The following is a 21606-nucleotide window of genomic DNA, read 5'->3' as shown; positions in this document are numbered from 1 at the left end:
TCCATATTCCTTCCTTATTCCTTCCTTATTCCTTCCATATTCCTTTCCATATTCCTTTCCATATTCCTTCCATATTCCTTCCTTATTCCTTTCCATATTCCTTCCCTTATTCCCTTTTCATATTCCTTCCTTATTCCTTTCCATATTCCTTCCCTTATTCCTTTCCATATTCCTTCCTTATTCCTTCCTTATTCCTTCCTTATTCCTTTCCATATTCCTTCCCTTATTCCCTTTCCATATTCCCTTTCCATATTCCCTTCATATTCCCTTGCCTTATTCCCTTTCCTTATTCCCTTTCCATATTCCCTTCCCTTATTCCCTTCCATATTCCTTCCTTATTCCTTCCTTATTCCTTCCATATTCCTTTCCATATTCCTTCCTTATTCCTTCCCTTATTCCCTTCCATATTCCTTCCTTATTCCCTTCTTCCATATTCCTTCCATATTCCTTTCCATATTCCTTCCTTATTCTCTTCCTTATTCCTTTCCATATTCCTTCCTTATTCCTTCCTTATTCCTTCCTTATTCCTTTCCATATTCCTTTATTCCTTCCTTTCCATATTCCTTCCCTTATTCCCTTCCATATTCCCTTCCTTATTCCTTCCTTATTCCTTTCCATATTCCTTTCCATATTCCTTCCATATTCCTTCCTTATTCCTTCCATATTCCTTCCCTTATTCCTTCCCTTTCCATATTCCTTCCTTATTCCCTTCCATATTCCTTCCTTATTCCTTTCCATATTCCCTTCCTTATTCCTTTCCATATTCCTTCCATATTCCTTCCCTTATTCCTTCCATATTCCCTTCCTTATTCCTTTCCATATTCCTTCCTTATTCCTTTCCATATTCCTTTCCTTATTCCTTCCATATTCCTTCCTTATTCCTTCCTTATTCCTTCCTTATTCCTTCCATATTCCCTTCCCTTATTCCCTTTCCATATTCCCTTTCCATATTCCCTTCCCTTATTCCCTTCCCTTATTCCCTTCCCTTATTCCCTTTCCATATTCCCTTCCCTTATTCCCTTTCCATATTCCCTTCCCTTATTCCCTTTCCATATTCCCTTTCCATATTCCCTTCCCTTATTCCCTTCCCTTATTCCCTTTCCATATTCCCTTCCCTTATTCCCTTTCCATATTCCCTTCCCTTATTCCCTTTCCATATTCCCTTCCCTTATTCCCTTTCCATATTCCCTTCCCTTATTCCCTTTCCATATTCCCTTCCCTTATTCCCTTTCCATATTCCCTTCCCTTATTCCCTCTTCATATTCCCTCTCCATATTCCCTTCCCTTATTCCTTTTCCATATTCCCTTCCCTTATTCCCTTTCCATATTCCCTTCCCTTATTCCCTTTCCATATTCCCTTCCCTTATTCCCTTCCCTTATACCCCTTCACCCTCTTCTTTTCCATATCACACCACATACAACTGCCCCTCATCATCCCCATTCCCTACAGCTCTCCATAATCCCTTTTCATTTTTCCTTTCCATATCCCCTTTCCATAATTCCCTTCATCCCCTTTCCCATATCCTCACTACATACAACTTCCCTTCATTCCCTTCCTTACACCTTTCCGTATCCCCCTTCCCGCAGCCTCAGTCCTCTTCTTCCTCTCTTTCGTCCTTTGTTAATGAATGAATACTGGAAACAAAGATGCAACGTTTTTTATATGAGGTCGCGCTAATCTCTAAATCTTCGACTATATCTATATGATGCCAATAATTGAGAACTATGAATGATGAATGTCTCTCCCGGTAACACCTATTTTGAATCTACACTCTTTTTCGCGTTTTGTTATCGTTTATACAAGGAATATCCGTTCACCCCAACTGTATTAAAGCTAGTGAGTGACCTTGACCCGGGTGATGAAGGTTAGTTATATCAATTTCTCTGCACTGAATACGATTTTTATTCATTTCTGTAATCATGTTAGTGAGCGTTTTTTACATCCCCCAAAAAGTGCGTGTTTGCCCGAGGTCATGTCTAATATTCATTTCCTCAGGTGAAGGCATTCCTGGGCGCTGGGAATATGTGTGTGTGTGTGTGTGTGTGTGTGTCTGTCTGTCTGTCTATCTGTCTATCTGTCTGTCTGTCTGTGTGTGTGTGTGTGTGTGTGTGTGTGTGTGTGTGTGTGTGTGTGTGTGTGTGTGTGTGTGTGTGTGTGTCGCCTTGAGGTTCTTAATTCCCAATCAACTGTTTATCTGCATTTTTTTTATTCCGTCTGCAATAAGGGGAAACTGGGTCAAGGCTATTTGGTCTTTTTATTCACCTTCCGACGCGAAAATAATGAGCAAATTCCCTTATCGGTTTAGTTATCATGCTGTGCTTGTTCTGTGTCCGTTCTTTTGTTTGTGTGTTGTTTTTAATGGAAACAGTTCAAGGGCGACACAAATAGGAAACACAAAATCCCGTTAAGCACTGTTCCGGTAAAATATAGTTGGTACAAGAGGCGAGAAGAGAGGTCAATATCTGATGGGGATGTGTCTTGATACTCCCCTTTTGAAAGAGTTCACGTCACAGGCAGAAGGAAACATAGACAAAGGAAGATGCAAAAGACGGTATAGCAGACGGGCTAGTTAGAACGAGAGGCGAGAAGAGAGGTCGGTATCGGATAGAGAGGTGTTTTGATGCTCCCACTTTGAAAGAGTTCACGTCATAGGTAAAAGGAAATACAGACAGAGGAAGGTATAAAAGACGGTATAGTAGACGGTCTAAGGGCATAATTCGTTAACCCATTGGAGTCGGATTTCCTACAAGAAGACATCACCAAGCAACGGGAATGGAACAAAAAGTGACTGCTACAATTCAATGAAGAAAAACGTGAAGTCATGCACCTTGGGAGGGGATATCCAGCATACCAGTACCATATGGGAAACACTCCACTATCCACCATTGAGACAGAGAAAGACCTGGAAGTATATGTTACCAGGCTATCAGTGAAAACCAAATCCGTGCTAATCGCAGCAGACGGGTTAAAACAACACACTTATCCTTCCAACAGCGTTACCGAGGAGCAGCCACCCAGTTCAATATAAGAAAAACACCATCACATATAAACCTTTCAATAAAAACTTCGAACTACAAACTTTTCATCGTCCCTTTAAATCAATAACACCACAAGGATCAGGCCGAGGATTCAGGCAGCAGCAGCGTTCACGTGGGAGGAAAACTATGTTGATATACAGATCCATATTCTTAAACATATCGACTGGTATTACAAGACACTTTTCCTTCTCACATCAGCTATATCTAGAGGTCAAAGGGGGGATCAATCAGGTTCTAATGAGTGTTTCTTTATGCTCAGGGTACAGAGGAAGGATGAAACTATTACCAGGGTCATAAAACTACCCCTGGAAATGCCTACAACTCCTACGAAAGCCTTGTTAAATATGTGTTCTTGGGTGAGGAAATGTCTCATAATACGACCCATCATGCTCCCATTACGACTATTTTCCAAGGCCACAGGGAAGACTAACCGTTTTTTCATGGGTTATTTTCCCGTTCAAGACGCAGAAGTCGTATAAAAACTATCACAAGGATCACAAAAACAGTCCATGAAAATCCCAGGAACTTCTAATAGAGCTTTTCAAAGAGGCGAAATGAGGTTCCAATACGTTTAAGCATACGGGCCATAGTGTTTAGTGTTGGCCAGCAGCAGCGCTCGATGGCCCGACTCTACAGGCCGGGCTATCAGTGGCAATGATGGCTCGGCAACGCTTGAATATGTCACCGAGCCGGACAGAGCAACGGCCCGATAGCAGCGTTTGGCAGCGTGCTCGGTCGAACGCGTTTACCTGCTCTCATATTCAAGGGCGTGAGGACAGCGAGGGTAACAGCGATTCATTGCGTCTGGGTTGTGGCGTTATTAACAAAGAACTGAAATCCAAATGAAATAAGAGAGCAGGGATGCCACGTTATCGCACGCAACACACTGGAGTTTTCTATTTCTAACGCATAACGATTGTAAAAAAGCCTCCTTAGTTAAGATTTTTGGCGATAACTACAAGTGGGTGAAGTTATTTTTGTGGGTGCGACGGTTTTTTAGTCTGAAATTGACGAATATACGAGGCTGAGTACGACAATTTGGTAACGTTGTAAGAGAGTGAGGATGGCGAGGGTAACTAAGCGATTCATTACGTCTGGGTTATAGCGTATTCCCAAAGAACTGAAACACCAAAGAAATAAGAGCGTATAAGGATGGCGAGGGTAACTAAGCTATTCATTACGTTTGGGTTGTGTATTCCCAAAGAACTAAAGTCCTAAAGAAATAATAGAGTGAGGATGGCGAGGGTAACTAAGCTATTCATTACGTTTGGGTTGCGGTGTATTCCCAAAGAACTTACCCGGTAGCTACAGGGATCATGTTTCTTAAAGGCCCCTCTAAGCGAATTAATGAGAAAAAATCATCACTCACGCAAACCATTTCATAATATATATCAAAGTGTGATCAGTTCATGCACCATCTATTTTGGGGGGTTTATGTCATGGCGAAAATTTGGCCCGTCGCTGGTACATGGTAAAGCCACAAATTTGCCCAGTTGCTGCTACCGGGTTAAATCCAAAAGAAGTAGAAGTAACTAAGTGACTCAGTACGTCTGGGTTGTGGCGTTATTCCCAAAGAACTTAAATCCTTTTGAAGTAAAAGACTACCGTATTCGTCAGCTGAATAAAAGAACGCCTTACTCATATATCCCTCTCTCCGGGTTCTCGTGGGCTGAATAAGGGATGAAGTGTTGCCGGGTCAGCGTACAGGTGTAGAGGTTGTTGTGATTTTGTCAGTTGTTTTATGTCTTTACCATAACTCTTTCTGTATTGCCTTCACACTTCTTAGGAACACCCCGAGGAGTTCATAAGCAAATGGAGTGACGCGAGAGCTCTAAAAATATCTGATAGAGGACTTCATGCGTTTAGATAACATGTGAGTTCTTGAGCCGGAGATCTGTATGTAATGAAAACGAGAAAGTCTCTATAAAAATATTTAATTTAGGAATTCATGTATTTAAACAGCTGATACGGATTCCTCAACCAGAAATCGAAAGCTCTGTAAAACATCTACCAAAGGAATTCAAACATTTAAGAAACGTATACATTTCCTTGAGCCAGAAATCTAAACGTAGTAGTAACGAAAAAGGTTCTGTAAAAGTGTCTCTTCATTTAAAAAGCTGATACGAAATCGTCATCCAGAAATCTAGAGCTCCATAAAACATCTGCCAAAGGAATCCAAGCATTTCAGCGACTTATGTCCTTCCATGAGCCAAAAATCTGAACGTAATAGTAACGAAAAGGTTTTGTAAAAGTGTCTCTTCATTTAAAAAGCTGATACGAAATCGTCATCCAGAAATCTAGAGCTCCATAAAACATCTGCCAAAGGAATTCAAGCATTTCAGCAACTTATGTCCTTCCATGAGCCAGAAATTTAAAGGTAATAACAATGTGAAAGCCTCTACAAAACTATCTTAAGAATTCATGCATTTAAACAGCTGACTTGGAATCCTCAGCCACAAATCTCCCCAAACAAACAGAAGAGTCTTACCCCGGTCGGGACATAATGGCGTCTGACAACTTTTACTTATTAACTCCTGCAGGACAGACGAAGAGATGGATTTTTGTTTTCCGCCAAACTTATGACGCGGCGAGTTAACTGTTGGCCAAAGTTTGCGTGTGTGTGGGGGAGAGATCTCTTGGGGGAGGAGGACGGATCGGCGGGAAACGTGAGAGTGTCTGTCGTGTTTGCCCCAAAATGTTGCGATAACTCGATTTGGGCGGCGGGTGAAACTGTAGCTTGGTCTAATTTTGCCGCCGGACCACAGCCAGACCCGGCCAGTGTTGATGCCCCGAAGAAGAATGGCCGAAGTTTTAAGTTAAAGTCGCTCTCTCGGGGGTTGATATATTATTGTAGGTGACACACTGAGACATACACACGCACACGCAACCGAACCCTACCACCTCACACACACACACACACACACACGCACCCTCCTCCACACACACACATATGCTCACACCATTACAATACATCCCTTCCCACGATTTGCTCAGCCTCTTGTGTATAAGCCATTTCAGCGCCATCCGTCCTCAGCCACAGTGCACGGGGGGGGAGAGAGAGAGAGAGAGAGAGAGAGAGAGAGAGAGAGAATGATGTTTGCTTAGCTCGTGAGATGCAAACCAAAGCCGTTCTGTGCAGTTCGAAAACCACTTTAAAGCTAACACACACACACACACACACACACACACACACACACACCAGTACTTAAGAGTCATCAGGGCTCTATACATCACCAGCTAATGTACCCACCAGACCATTCCCGCCCATTACGGTATTAAACATCGCTTCGACTACTCCTACCACCATAGATACATAGAGACACACAGACACATAGTCAGACAGACAGACTCGCTTGATACCCCGACATTGAGACCCTTTGTATTTGGAGCTGTATAGATGATGCTTGTTGATACTGTTGTTGCTTGTGGTGATGTTGTTGGTGATATTTTTTTCTCTTATTTGGAAGGACAGACAGACGCTCTTGATACCCCAGTGATGCCGCAACACAACGATCCCCTTGTATTTGAAGCTGTATAATTGATGTTTGTTGATGTTGTAGTTGTTGGTGACCTCTTGTGGCGATGGTGTTGTGTTGATTCCTCGACACAAAAAAAACGGCTGCTGATGGATTAGTTCTCGTGTTTGCCGAGGATGGCGCTACTGGTGCTGATTCTGGTGGTGCTGTTTGTCGTTTCAGTGATTATTTGCTTTAGTTTTGGGCGACGTAATTATCAGAGAAGCCACTCACTCGTTGATTCCTTGACACAAAAAAATAACTCGGCAGCTGATGTAATAGTTCTCGTGTTGGCCGTTAGTGGCGCTGTTGCTGATGGTGTGTGTCCTCCGTATTGGTGTTTGTTTGCTCTAATTTTGGACGACGTAATTATCAGAGAAGCCACTTAGTCGTTGATTCCTTGACACAAAAACCTCTGCAGCTGATCTAGTTTTCGTGTTGGCCGTTGTAGTCGCTTTTACTGCTGTTGCTGATGGTGGTAGTGGTGGTGGTGGTGGTGCTACTGATGGTGGTGGTGGTGGTGGTGGTGGCGTTTGTTTCCTGTAATTTGGAACGATGCAATTTTGAGAGATGCGACTCGTTCCCGCCTTTCAGTGGACGTCCCCGCACCAGCAAACACTCATTAAGAGGCGAGAGTGGCGCCAGCATAGCCAAATGAGAGGCTCGGCGGCGGGGAGGCGTGAGTAGCCCTTTGAACCACGGGCGGGGGGGAGGGGGGGGGGAGGGGTGAGCCGCGGCCGTTGCCCCCTATACTTAGCAACTCCTTTGATTCGCGTGGTGTTTGTGGTCTGTCCACGGTACCCTGAACTCCTAGCTGCTACTTCTTGGTTTCGTCCTCCTCTTCCTTCTGTTCCTTCATCTCCTCCGTCTCCCTCCTCTTCTCCTGCCAATTCAGGTGAAGTAATATAAGAGACACTGGGTTATTTTTTTGTTGTTGTTTTCCAGAGCGAGTCTGTGATCACCGGAATGAGCTCGCCGCGGATATTGTCGGTACAAAAATGGTCGAGTCGCCTACATACAGTAAATATCAATGCTTGTGCTGGGCGGGATGATTGGAACGTTTCCATTGCGATATTCTGAAGCTACGTCGCCGTTACACGCTGCACAACACACCAGTTCAGATCACCGGCGTATAATATTTACTCTAAACGGCCTGGTCGTTTACATAAAGCAAACAGCGATACTTCAGACTGAGGGCGATGTGAACTTTTCCCGCGTGACTCTTTGGAGCTACCTCGCCACTGTATGATTATTTAACACTTGAAGTTCATTGCGGGTGGCTGAAGATGATAATAACTAGTACTAAGAAGGCCATTAAGTAATTAGGGCAGGTAGCCTCGTTAGCAGCTTATTTTGTAACCTGTTTATCTTCTCTAGGTGATCGAGGTCTTTGCACTTCAGCTATATATCTTGCTCATCTCTTTGAAGTTCCTCCTTTTCCTTCTCCTCCTCCTGCTAATTATATTACTTTATTCTTCTCGTCCTCCTCCTATTTCAAATACTACTACTCCTGCTACTACTACTACTCCTTTTTCCTCTTAGTCCTCTCCCTCCTTCTCCTTCAAATCTTCCTCCTTCTCCATTTTCCTCACCTCCTCCTCCTCATTTTTCTTGTCCTATTCTCCTCCCTCAAATCCTTCTTCTTCCCCCTTACCTCCACTTCATTCGTCTACATCTTCATTTATTCCTCACAGATTCCTCAACCCCCCTCCCCTCCTCCTCCCCCCCCCCCTTCAGATGACGCAGGTGGGACGTCAAGTATTCAGTAGTCCAATTAACGTCAATTTGCAGCGGCTTAACAACGTTACCGCCGCCGCCTAAAAGAGCACCGGCAACACGTCTGACTGCGGCCCGAACAACTGGCTTCCTTATGCGACTTCTCGACTTTATTTACACAACTGCCTTCTTCGACTTTCTACGCCGCTGACTTCCCTCTCTAACTTCTTACACAGTTGACTTCCTTCTTCGACCCTTCACATAGTTGACTTTTCTACTTCCTCTACATGCACAACTGACTTCCTTCTGCCACTTCTTTCATAGCTGACTTCTCGACTTCCTCTACTTACACAACTGACTTCAACTTCCAACACAACTGACTACAACTTCCTACACAAATGACTACAACTTCCTACATAACTGACTTCAACTTCCTACACAACTGACTTCAACTTCCTACACAACTGACTACAACCTCCTACACAACTGACTACAACTTCCTACATAACTGACTTCAACATCCTACACAACTGACTACAACTTCCTACACAACTGACTTCAACTTCCTACACAACTGACTTCAACTTCCTACACAACTGACTTCAACTTCCTACACAACTGACTTCAACTTCCTACACAACTGATTTCAACTTCCTACATAACTGACTTCAACTTCCTACACAACTGGCTTTAACTTCCTACACAACTGATCTCAACTTCCTACACAACTGACTTCAACTTCCTACACAACTGACTTCAACTTCCTACACAACTGACTTCAACTTCCTACACAACTGACTTCAACTTCCTACACAGCTGACTTCCTCAACCTCTTAGGCAATCCACTTCACTCCGCGACTTCCCTCACAACTGACTTCCTTCTTCAACTTCGTACACAACTGACTTCATTAACTTTCCACACAACTTACTTCTCTGATTCATACACAGCTGACTTCCTTCTTCAACTTCCTACATAACTGACTTCATTAACCTCCTACACAACTGACTTCCTCTACTTCTTACACAATTGACTGACTTCTTCAACTTCGTACACAACTGACTTCTCTACTTTCGACACAACTGACTTCTTCAACTTCTTCCAGCATTGCCTTCCTTCAGCATCTTTTTAACAACTGATTTCTCTACTTCCTCTCCTTACACACCTGACTGTCTTACCTGCCTTTCCTCGCCCTATTGTCTTGTGTCCTTCCTTTTCTTACTACATAACTGACTATATTCTTCCTTTCCTCATGTAACTGCCTCCTCCATTCTCTACTTCATCTCACACAACTGACTCCTCTTCTTCCTCTCCTCACACAAGTGCCTCTTCTCTCCTTCCATTCCTTCCTTAACTATCCATCTTGTTTATCTTCTTACATATCTGACTTCTCTACTTTATCTCCTCACATAACTGACTGACTTATCATCTCCTCACACAAGTGCCTCCTCCTCTCTCCGTCCTTCCCTCACATAACTGACTTATCTTCACACACATCTGACTACTCTGCCATCCCTCTTCATCTTCCTTTCATCTTCCTCTCCTCACCCAACTATCGCCTCCTCGTCTCCCTCTCCTCACTCAGCTGACTTATAATATTACTTTCTTTGTGCTTTTTTATGTGAATGAGGGATGTGTGTGTGCGTGTGTGTGGAGGGCATGTTTGGGTGTGCAGAGGTGTGAGGGATGTGGGCGGGGGGAAAGTGTGCTTCTGTGTAGGGGTGTGAGGTATGTTTTAGTGGGGGGGTTATGTTTGGGGGGATGTGTTTGTGTGTAGAGTTGTGAGGGGATGAGGGATGTGTCTGGGTTGTCTAAGGATGAGGGATGTACTGGGGGTTGAGTGATTAATGGGGGATGTTTGTGGGGGGGGGGGATGTATAGGGTCGTGTGTGGGGGAGCGAGGGTGTGAGGGGTATGAGTTTGGGGGTGAGGGATACAGGGGACGTACGGGGTGGTGGGGGTGCTTGGCTGACCACAGTGGGCCGTAACCAGGCACTGAGGGGTCCTTCGCTTGCTCCTCCTGATGCGCTGAGTGTGGGTCCGCCTCTCATATCGCCGCGAGCACATTTTCCGTCGTTGAAATGTGTTGCAGGAGTCGTCGTTTTCAGATCCGACTGACTTCATCATTACTCAACCTTTCTTTGTATTATTTTATCCACGTATTTTGTTTCATTATCGCTCCTTTTTTGTTTTGTTTTTTTCTTCTCCAACAAAGGGGTTAGCATTATTTGTTTTTATTTGAGACACTGAAGTAAATAAAAATAATATAGATGTGTCCCTTTAATAATAAGCAAGTACACTAGGTCAGGACATAAGCGTGACACAAAGGCCGAGTTTTTTTTTTTTTTAACAGTAAAGGAAGCAACTCAGGGCAAACAAAAGCAACATAAAATCCTGCTAATTGATGCAAATTTAATTATAACTAGAACTGAGTAGCCAGAGGAGAGGATCAATTTCGAATATAGAGAGAAGTGTCTTGAACTCTTGATACTCCCCTCCTTTCACAACTCTTTTAATGGGGTGGCCAAAAGGGAGGGTCAATTTCGATTAGTGAGGCGTCTTGACCCCCTTCCTTTTACAACTCTTTAATGGGGTGGGGAGAAAAGTTGGTCAATTTCGAAAGGAGAGTCGTCTAGATCCCCTTCCTTTCACAACTCTTTAATGGGGTGGGGAGAAGAGTTGGTCAATTTCGAAAGGAGAGCCGTCTAGATCCCCTTCCTTTCACAACTCTTTAATGGAGTGGGGAGAAGAGTTGGTCAATTTCGAAAGGAGAGCCGTCTAGATCCCCTTCCTTTCACAACTCTTTAATGGAGTGGGGAGAAGAGTTGGTCAATTTCGAAAGGAGAGTCGTCTAGATCCCCTTCCTTTCACAACTCTTTAATGGAGTGGGGAGAAGAGTTGGTCAATTTCGAAAGGAGAGCCGTCTAGATCCCCTTCCTTTCACAACTCTTTAATGGAGTGGGGAGAAGAGTTGGTCAATTTCGAAAGGAGAGCCGTCTGGATCCCCTTCCTTTCACAACTCTTTAATGGAGTGGGGAGAAGAGTTGGTCAATTTCGAAAGGAGAGCCGTCTAGATCCTTCCTTCTGTCACAATTTCCTCCCTAAAAGACCTCTCGCCCCTAACACATAAAGTAGCCACAAGAGAGGGTTAGTTTCGAAAGGAGAGGTTGCTTCATACTCCCCTCTGTCACAACTCATGCCTAAAGACTTCTTACCCCCAACACTCAGCCAGGCCATCTGTGCCATCAACTCCTCTACTATTTCTCTTCTAGTCTGTCCTGGAAAGCCATTTATCAACAAGCCCGCCGTGGGGATGAACAGCTGGGATGGCCTTGCTCAGCTCCGTCCGCCTCGCCCCGGCTTACATCGCTGCCTTCGTGATTTGTTTATTAACGTGATGCACCGATTATCACATTCACCGAGGCGCCATTCCTTGTATGCATCGCTTCGCCTGGCTCTCAACGCCTCCCTATAGTGATGTGCTTATTAACGTGATGTACCGATTATAACATTCACCGAGGCGCCATTCCTTGTATGTATCGCTTCGCCCGGCTCTCAACGCCTCCCTATAGTGATGCGCTTATTAACGTGATGTACCGATTATCACATTCATCGAGGTACCTCTTCATGTATACGTCGTGCTGGCAGTGCTCGGAGGCTTCACACTGGTTATGTTAAGCTTCTTGGTGGCATGTATAAGGCTCTTAGACTCGAATGCAGCCTTGCAATTAGTGTTAAAAGCTCTCAGTCCGATCCGAAGCACTTCCGTACCGCGTGGTGTGTTGCGGGGGAGGTGGAAACACTATATTGCTTTGCTTGTGGTTAATAGGATTTGTTTTAGTGTGCATGTTCTAAAAAGGGAAGAGGAAAGTTTGTTATCATTCAAAGCTTTCGTTACTTATTAGATGAGTAGCTATGCGATTTATCATCAAAGTCACGATGGAAGAACTACAGTAATATAAGTCTTGTGTGACGTGACGTAAAGTATTTTCACTTATTTCATTTATTTATTCATATTTTTCGTTTATTTATTTCACTTATTTACCTTGAGGTGTACGTGATTTTGTTTTTTATGTAGGTTCTAAAAAGTGAAGAAAAGTTTGTTATTATTTAAATCTTTCGTTACTCCGTAGATAAGTAGCTATTTAGTTTATCATCGAAGTCACGTTGGAAGAACTTTAAGTAATGTGTTAAGTGCTGTGTAACCTGAATTAAACCATTTTCATTCGCTCTCCGCTACTACGTACAAAGCACAATAAGGAACCCTTGATACGTCACCCTTAGAATTATCTTACACAACCAGCATCACAAGTATCGTTGAAGGATAATGATACAATGGTTCCTCTTTAAATTCTGCACAACGCATCTGATTTCTGCTTCGGTATTTCTAATTGTTTCCCACCTGAGCCTTTGAAGGAGCCAGGTGTTTTGTTCTCCCTTTCTAACTCCCTGGCACTTCCTGGTCTGCTCTTGTCTCATTTTCCCCAATTTTCGCTTTCCTGGTTTAATCTTGCCCTATACTCCCTTTCTGACTCCCCCCCTTCCTTCTCTGCTCAAGTCTTATTTTCCCTCTCTGACTTCCTGACGTCCTGATTTGCACGTGTCTTACCCTCCCTTTCTGACCTTCTGGCTTCCTGATCTGCACGTTTAACAGGGACGTGACATGCTCTGACCACTAACCCAAAGAGAGACACCGGACCCACGTCAACAACGGTCCCCTTTACCTTGCTTTAATTTTGTGCCCTGAAGCAGCCTCGTTCCCCGTTACATGCTACCATAGTAACTCACTCACCAAGATCAAACGGGGACTTGGCCATTTGCTTGACGGGGTCCTGAGGCATCGTGTGCGTGCGTGTGTGTATGGAGAAAGAAGCCGATGAGGGGTTGAAGTGGATAAGGGAAGATGTGAAGGAGAAAAAGAAGGGGAGGAGATGGAATAAAGAAAAGAAGAAAGGGGGGATTGTAAGGTTGTGTAGTGATACGTGTTTGCGCTGTCTTATCCCTCATGGCCTACCGCGAGAGAGCAATACACCAAACGTCAGTAGCAGAAAATAGCAGTAGCAGTAGCAGAAGCAGAAGCAGAAAGCAAACAGAGGCCGATGAATCTCTTAACTGTTGGTAAAGTTAGTTAGAGGAGGAAAACTGGCCCTCTCTACCACCTCCTTATCCTCCTCCTCCTCCTCATCATCCTCCTCCTTCTTCTGCTCCTCCTCCTCCTGCTGCTATGGCCCTACGGCACTTCAGGGGAACTTTTTCAAGCCATTGCCCTAAAAATTTGGAAGTTAGTTGCCTCGGGAGCTAAAAGTGTTCGGCTAAAGTCTGATATTTTACGGAGTGATGATGGTGGTTGTGGCCGGACGGTTTGAGGGGACGAAAGAAGGGAAATGAAGGGGGAAGGGTTTGAAGAGAAGAATGGGAGTGAGAAGAAGGGAGGGAGGGTAAACTAATTGAAGGGAGGAGAAAAGGAAGGAAAGAAGGGAGTGAAAAGCAGGTTGGAAAGGACTGAATGGGGAAGAAAAGGAATGAAGGGAGTTGGGAAGGGGAAGGGGCGGAAGGGAGGAGGGAAGGATGGAATGAAGGGAGGGAAAAAGATACGATAAGAAGAAAGAACAGAAGGAAGGGTGTGAACAGTATGGGGGAAGGGACGAATTGGAGAATAGATAGAAAGAAAAGAAAGAAGACAAATGGGAAAGGAAGGAAGGGAGTGACAATGAGAGAGGAAGCGACAAAAGGGAAGGGAAAAGGAAAGAGGAAAGAGAAGGAAAGGAGTGAGTGAGAAAGTGAAGAGGAGGAAGGAACGAAAGGAAGGAAGGAGGAAGGCAAGTGGGAAAGCAGAAGGAACATGCCACAATTACTTACAACACGCGGGCTTTCACCTCGGGGCTTTCAAGTGTGTGTTGGCGCTGGTGTTGATCCCTCGAAATGAGAAAAACATGCCGGCTCATATAAGCTCGCGAAGGCATTGCAGGCAGACTCTCAGGGGTACAAAGGCATCGAAGTAGCAGGAAAGAGAATTATGTCCTTATTTTGATGGGAGGAGGGGATGCAGGTAGCGGAGAAGGGCATTAGAGTAGGGAGTGATGTAGGGTAAGGGGTATGGGTGGATTGTTAATGGGGAAGGAAGGTATGGGTTGCACTAGGGATCTGGGAGGTGTTGTGTGGTGTGTGTGTGTGTGAGTGGATAATATATATTGGTCAGAGAGAGAGAGAGAGAGAGAGAGAGAGAGAGAGAGAGAGAGAGAGAGAGAGAGAGAGAGAGAGAGAGAGAGAGAGAGAGAGAGAGAGAGAGAGAGAGAGAGAGAGAGAGAGAGAGAGAGAGAACACTGCAAGCTATCCGTAAGACCAGAAACACAGTGAAAAAAAAGGAAAGAAAAAAACATTACAAAGATGAAAGCCAAATCATACAAAATTTTACAAGTATACTAAGACACCTTCCACCTGCCTTCCCTTCCTTCCTTTTCCTCCTCCTCCTCCTCCTCCTCCTCCTCCTCCTCCTCCTTCTCCCTCCGTCCCATCCTGCCACTCGACCCCCTCGTGGGCAGGACGCGTCTGGGAAGTCGTAACTACTGATTGAATTACTAAGCCCGGCGAGTCTCCGCGGCCGGGGCGGGGCGCGGCTTAATGACGGGGACTTGATGGGCCGGATTATTCATGTATGCTAAAAAGTGCGTCACAGAAGGTCCTCCCGCAGACACGCCGCCCAGGGCCTCCTCCTCCTCCACCTGACGTTTGCCTCCTCCTCTTCCTCCTCCTCCTCCACCTGACGTTTGCCTCCTCCTCTTCCTCTTCCTCCTCCTCCTTCTCCTCCTCCTTCTCATCTTCCTTTTCCTCCTTTTCCTTGCTCTCTTCTTTCTCATCCTTATCTTCCTCTTCTTCCTCTTCCTCCTCCGCCTCCTCCTTCTTATCTTCCTCTTCCACATCTTCCTTACCCTCTTCTTTCTCATCCTCATCTTCCTCTTCCTCCTTTTCCTTGCCCTCTTCTTTCTCATCCTCATCTTCCTCTTCTTCCTCATTCTACGCCTCTTTCTCCTCTTACTACTAATATTATGACTACTACTACTTCTAATGAAAATAATAATAATAATAATAATAATAATAATAATAATAATAATAATAATAATAATAGTAATACTTCTACTACAACGACCACTACCCCAACTATTGCTACTATTACTACACTTACTACTGCTACTACTAATACTACAATTACAATCACTACTACTACTACTACAACTATCACTACTGTTACTACACTGCTACAACTTCTCCTCCTTCTCCTCCTCCTCCTCCTTCTCCGTGTAGTTGTTGGTTTTATCTCGTATTTAATTTATGGCTCAAAAAGCAACGTTCCCTCCCACGTGTATTTAGTGGCTTCGCGGAGCTGTTATTGCAATTAAGCTTTTTAATTGGATTTATATGAGGAAGGGTTACTTTTTTTTTTCGTTTTGCTTCCATTCCATTTGGGTTTTCTATGGGTTTTTTTTTTCATATATAGGAGCGAACCGTTTATACATGAATGCCCAAGCATGTTGATGGTGTACAGCAATTTTCTCTATTAATGAACAGTCGGAGTTTGATATTTTTCGATTCGTACGTGTGTGTATTATTGGTGTTGTTGTTATTATTGTTATTATTGTTGCTGGTATTATTATTATTATTATTGCTGTTGTTGTTATTTTCTTTTTCTCTTCTTTGGGGGTCGCAGTCAGTGTTATGCGTCTTAGTCTTGGGCCACATTTCCGCACTGACCACAGAGACGCATTGAAGTGTTAAAGGGTACCGTTCATTAGCTTCCTTTGTCACATGTTTGCTCTCGATAACAGAACATTCAGAATTCTTACCCATCAATAAAGACAGAAAAGAATAAACTCTCATTAATAACAGATAAAGAAGATCCGACTCCAGAACCTAATCAGAATTTACCTTCCGTCGGGTTCAAGTGTCCCGCGACGAGGTGCAGCCGACGCCCGCCGCTGCCTGGCAAGACCAAGGCTGCTCCTCACAGGCAGACCTGAGCCGCAGGACAGCAGGGCTTCCAGAGGGCGTCAGTGTAGGGAACACTTGCTTATCCAGAGTAAAGGAAGGAGGAGCACTGTGTCTTTTCCCCGCCAGCCGTGTAAAGGGTCATCTGTTGTGTCATTATTTGTCGTTGAAGTCGCCAAGAAAACGACAGAGCCGCAGAAAACGAGTCGGTGTGTCAGTGTGCCGTGGAGGCGGTGGACGCACCCCGAGTGAATCCCCAACACCCCACAGGAGTGTCGCGCTGAGGGGCCGCGTGGCAGAACAAGTGTCCGGAGTGCTCGAGCAGTGAGCGAGAGGCAGGCCGGGCGCACACCCTCCCGCCGCGATAGCTGGCGATAGACTAACATGAATTCGGGTGGGATACACGTGGTCTGGCGGGGTCCTGGGCGTGCGCGCGAGGTCCTTGTGCCTCGGAGACCAGAAGCGATGTTATCGAGGCCTCCAAACAGCCTCCGAAGGGCTTCTGGTCGATGTGTTTGTCATGGCTTCCTTCAGTTTGTGACCGAGCTCGACCCTGAGTGTGGTTTGTATTTAGCTGTGTATCAGTGCGTTGTGAAACGTCTTGTCTTTTACATTAAACTTTTTTTTACGTGCTCGCCTATAGCGCCGGTAGGCTTTCTTCAGGGGCCTGGTGGTCGGCCCAAGCCCGTCATGGCACAGGCAGTTTATATAGTGGCGCCATTTATTCCTGGCTCCTGCTTTCCCCCGGAACTCATTCTTGATTCACTTGGACGGTTTCTTCTAGAGTCCGGGTTGATGGGTGGTCGTCAGGACAGCATGTGGGTAGTCTTAGGCCACTCGGCGGTGACTGAAAAATCCCAGGTGGTAGCGTGGGGATTCGAATTCGCGTCGTCCAGTACGTGGTGAATGCAGAGCCCGCACGTTAACCATTCAGCCACTGCCTACCCACTTGAAATGCAAAGTATTGAGATCATTTGCCATAAGAAGAAAAGGCCTCGTAAATCACTACAGAGTAAGGGGAATTCAGTAAGAGAGATAATAATGTTAATAATAAGATATTTACACTGATGAAGAGAAAAGAAAGACAAGAAAGGAAGGGAAAAAAAGAAGACCGGAGGACGGAAGTAAGAAATAAGGAAAGAAACTATATATGGCTCAGGCCGTAAATTCGTTGTGGTACGTCTTCGTTTTATTAGATTTGAAAGGTCAAGTATTGGGATCATTAAAATTGACTTTAAAAAATACTTCATGAAATACTAGAGCAAGAGCAGAGTAAGCAAGAGATCATAATGATGGCGATGTTAACAATAATAAGTTAAAGATAAAAAAAAGAAACTGGATGAAAGAAGAGAAAAAGATCACTGTGATATTCATGTTAACAATAATTTGAAGAGTAAAAAAAGAGGAGAAAATAAGAAAAAAAGAACAGAAGGACGGAAGAAAGGAAAAATAAACAAAGAAAAAAAGCTATATAGGTGGGTCAGGCCGAAGCTGCAGAGAGGGAGGTCGCTGAAGGAAGGGTGCAGAGAGGGAGGTCGGTGAAGGAAGGGTGCAGAGAGGGAGGTCGCTGAAGGAAGGGTGCAGAGAGGGAGGTCGGTGAAGGAAGGGTGCAGAGAGGGAGGTCGCTGAAGGAAGGGTGCAGAGAGGGAGGTCGGTGAAGGAAGGGTGCAGAGAGGGAGGTCGCTGAAGGAAGGGTGCAGAGAGGGAGGTCGCTGAAGGAAGGGTGCAGAGAGGGAGGTCGCTGAAGGAAGGGTGCAGAGAGGGAGGTCGGTGAAGGAAGGATGCAGAAAGGGAGGTCGCTGAAGGAAGGGAGCAGAGAGGGAGGGTGCGAGAGAGACGGACAGACCGACGTAGGGACAGACGGACAGAGGGACAGACAGACAGGAACGGACAGAGAGGGGCAGCTGTGCATGGCGCCTCAGCCTCCCCCAGTGCCAGACTCTTGCACTCTCACATAATCATCTTTTACAGCGCCATGGCCACCGCGTCGCCGCGCCAATGAGCTGATAAAGGCGGCGGCAGCGTGAGATATAATGGCGCGAACGGCTGTAATCGTGACGGGGGGCCTTCCTCCTCCTCCTCCTCCTCCTCCTCCTCCTCCTGTCGCTCTCAGGGTGAAGCGTGTGAGGGGTATGGACGGAGGAGCTACCTGAGGAGAAGGAGGTGGTGGTGGAAGGGGATGATGATGGCGATGTTAACGATAATAAGATAAAGATAAAAGAGAAACTGGAGGAAAGAAGGAAAAAAGACCATGGTGATATTCATGTTAACAATAATTTGAAGAGTAAAGAAAGAGGAGAAATAAAAGTAAAAAAAGAACAGAAGGACGGGAGAAAGGAGGTGGTGGAAGGGGACGAGGAAGACTAGGAAGAAGAACAAGAACAAGAACCGGAAAGGAAAGGAAAAAAAGAAACGATAGAAAAGGAGGAGGAAGAAGATGACGGAGACGGAGAAAGGAAAGCCAAGGAAAAACATATAAAGGAAGAGAAGGAGGAAAATGAAGACGAAGAAGTTAGGGAAAGAAAAGAAAGGAAATGAAGAAAAGACAAAAAGGAAAGGGAGGAGGAGGAGGAGGAGACGGGGGGAAGAAGATGCCGGAGACGGAGAAAAGAAAGCCAAGGAAAGACATATAAAGGAGGAGTAGGAGGAAAATGAAGAAGACAAAGAAGTAAGGGAATGAAAGGAAAGGAAATGAAGAAAATACAAAAAGGAAAGGGAGGAGGAGGAGGAGGGGAGGGGAAGACATTAACAACTACAAAAAAACTAGCAAATCGCAACTTAATCCACTAGCAATTACAGTTATTTTTCCCCCAACAATAAGATTAATAAGAACGAAGTTTCGGAGAACGACAGTGGCGAGGAAACGCTTAAACAGAGGAGGATGAGAGGAAAAACATTGAAGAAAAATGGGAACAAGAGCAAAGAGAGGAAAAGGAAATGAGTTCGTGGGTGTAATTAGTGTGCTGCCAATGGGACGGAGATGAGCACTGAGGCCACGCGCACCTACAGCATATGCCCCCAATTTAACCCTATGCCAGTTCCAACTTCGAAGTCCAATAGCTAGAGGATTTGTTTTTATTTTTTTGCTTCCTGCTGCTGCTGCTCCTCCTCCTCCTCCTCCTCCTCCTTGACCGTAGAGCCTGCCATGAAGACTGCTCTCACTTCACATTCTCACGCCTCGTCTCGCCCATTCCCCCCAAGAAGGGTCATCCAATAGCTTTACTTTTTTTTTCTTTCTTTTTTTTTCTTTCGCAGCGGTAAGGATTCGGAGCAGACTCGGACTCCCTTCCCTTCCCTTCCCTTCCCTTCCCTTCCCATCCCTTCCCTTCCCATCCCTTCCCTTTCCCTTCCCTTCCGTTCCCTTTCCTTTCTTTTCCTTCCTTTCCTTTCCTTTCCCTTCTTTCCTTTCCCTTCCCTTCCCTTCCCTTCCCTTTCCTTTCCTTTCCCTTTCCTTCGTTCCTTTCCCTTCCCATCCCTTCCCTTCCCTTTCTTTCCCTTCCCTTCCCTTTCTTTTTCCTGCCCTTCCCTTCATATGCCTGTTCTTCTTTTCCTTTCCCTTCCAGAGACACTTCGGCACCTTCGAGAGAGAGAGAGAGAGAGAGAGAGAGAGAGAGAGAGAGAGAGAGAGAGAGAGAGAGAGAGAGAGAGAGAGAGTGTGTGGGAAGTGCCGGTTATGTCATCTCTGTAAGTGTGGAGGATATTTATTTTTTTCACTCCTTTGCTTTTTATTCTATTTATATCTTTTTTTTTACAATTCCTAACTTTCTTTATCTCTTCTACAATTTTGACTCTATCTATCAGTCTTTTTTGTGATTCATGGCTTTCTTTCTATGTATCCTTATTGCACTTCATTCCTTCGCTATCTCTATCAATCCATCTATCGTTTTCTTCCGAGCTGTGCGTATGTTTTATCGTATCATTTCGCTAACGTGCTTTTTCTCTCTTCTCTCTTTCGCATACACATGATTGTTTTCTTGTTTTTCTTCACTCGTTTCTGTACGGACGGTTTTCTGCGCAAGGGGAAGATGACATCCACGTATTGCCGAGGAGAATGTCATATCCTTTTTTCTTTACGCTCTTATGTCGTGCATGATGCTGGTGGCGTTGTTTTTTCTTACCGCTCCTTTTCTTTGTTTTCCCTTCTTACATCCTCTATCTGTATTTTGTTATCACTCACTCTGTCCCTCTCCTCCCTTTCCCCTTCCGTATTTACCTGATTGTGTTATAAAGGAAGTGATGTAGTCGTCTTCTTCGATGGTGGTGGTTGTGGGCGTGGTGGCTCGTGTGGTGGCGGTGTAGGCGTGGCGCTGGCCGGTGGTGGTCGTGAAGGGGGGAGAGGGGGCAGTGGCAGTAGCGGGTCACCAGGGAGAATGGGTGGCGCCGCCGGCCTGAACGTTATAAGCACTAATGGCAACACGACCGCTATTGGAAGCTGAAGTAATGGCCGACATCAAAACAAAAAGAAAGAAAATAATAGATAAATAGATAGATGGGATATACATAGACAGACAGATGTAGATAGATAGATAGATGGGATACACATAGATAGATAGATAGATATTCATTAGTAGCAGCAATGGACAAGTTTTTAGCAGTAGTAGTAGTGGAGGTGGTGGTGGTGATAGTTGTGGCAGTAACATCAATACTGACGCTAAGATCAAAGAATCACACTTTTGTTCCTTGCTGGGAATTACTACCCTCTCTCTCTCTCTCTCTCTCTCTCTCTCTCTCTCTCTCTCTCTCATACCTGTTGTTTCACCGCCTCAGCATCCGATCCATGAATCCATAAGGTCCTCCGAGTCGTTTCCCAGTGCTTGTGCTCTCAGCGGTAAGCTCCTGGTGGTGGTGCTGCTGCTCGCTGACAGGCGCCGCTACTCACCGCCGCCATTCCGCCGCCGAGGCTTAAAGACACGTGCCCTGTAATTAACAATGAGGAGGTGGCCGTGAGCCTCTCGTCGTGCACAGTGACAGCCTCCGCGTCCCAGAGCTCCGCCAAAGATGCTGAAGCCTGCGTCAATAAGGGACGAGCTTAGTCACCCGAGAGACAGCTGCTTGGCCTTGTACGTTCACACACACACACACACACACACACACACACACACACACACACACACACACACACACACACACACACACACACTGAGTATATTCTTTGTCAGAGTGTTTTTAATGACTTATCTGAAGGGACTTAATTGCATTTCTCCTGGTACATATTTGTCTTTCCCAGAACGTCTCAGCTGTACAAAGTTGTCAGTGCATTTTTGTAACTGTTTCATTAGCGTGCTAGAATCTGCGCAGTGGGGGATTAAAAAATAGGATTCGTGGATTGAGAAGCTTGTCATTCGTACAAGTATT

At 45.1% G+C, this 21606-nt stretch overlaps 1 long non-coding RNA gene across 2 annotated transcripts in view; it reads right to left on the bottom strand.

The window, feature by feature from the left end:
• The window catches only part of LOC127009311 (uncharacterized), a 55056-nt gene extending 37778 nt beyond the window's left edge, over nucleotides 1-17278 (bottom strand). For both annotated transcript variants that reach the window (XR_007761841.1, XR_007761842.1), the window contains exon 1: nucleotides 16192-17278. This is a non-coding gene — a long non-coding RNA (uncharacterized LOC127009311). The remainder of the gene's footprint in view (nucleotides 1-16191) is intronic.
• Nucleotides 17279-21606: the final 4328 nt, after the last annotated feature.

This window comes from Eriocheir sinensis, chromosome 40, assembly GCF_024679095.1.
Source record: "Eriocheir sinensis breed Jianghai 21 chromosome 40, ASM2467909v1, whole genome shotgun sequence".
Taxonomy (NCBI): Eukaryota; Metazoa; Arthropoda; class Malacostraca; order Decapoda; family Varunidae; genus Eriocheir; species Eriocheir sinensis.
Note: the sequence above shows the minus strand (reverse complement) of the source record. Positions and strands in the feature narration are given on the sequence as shown.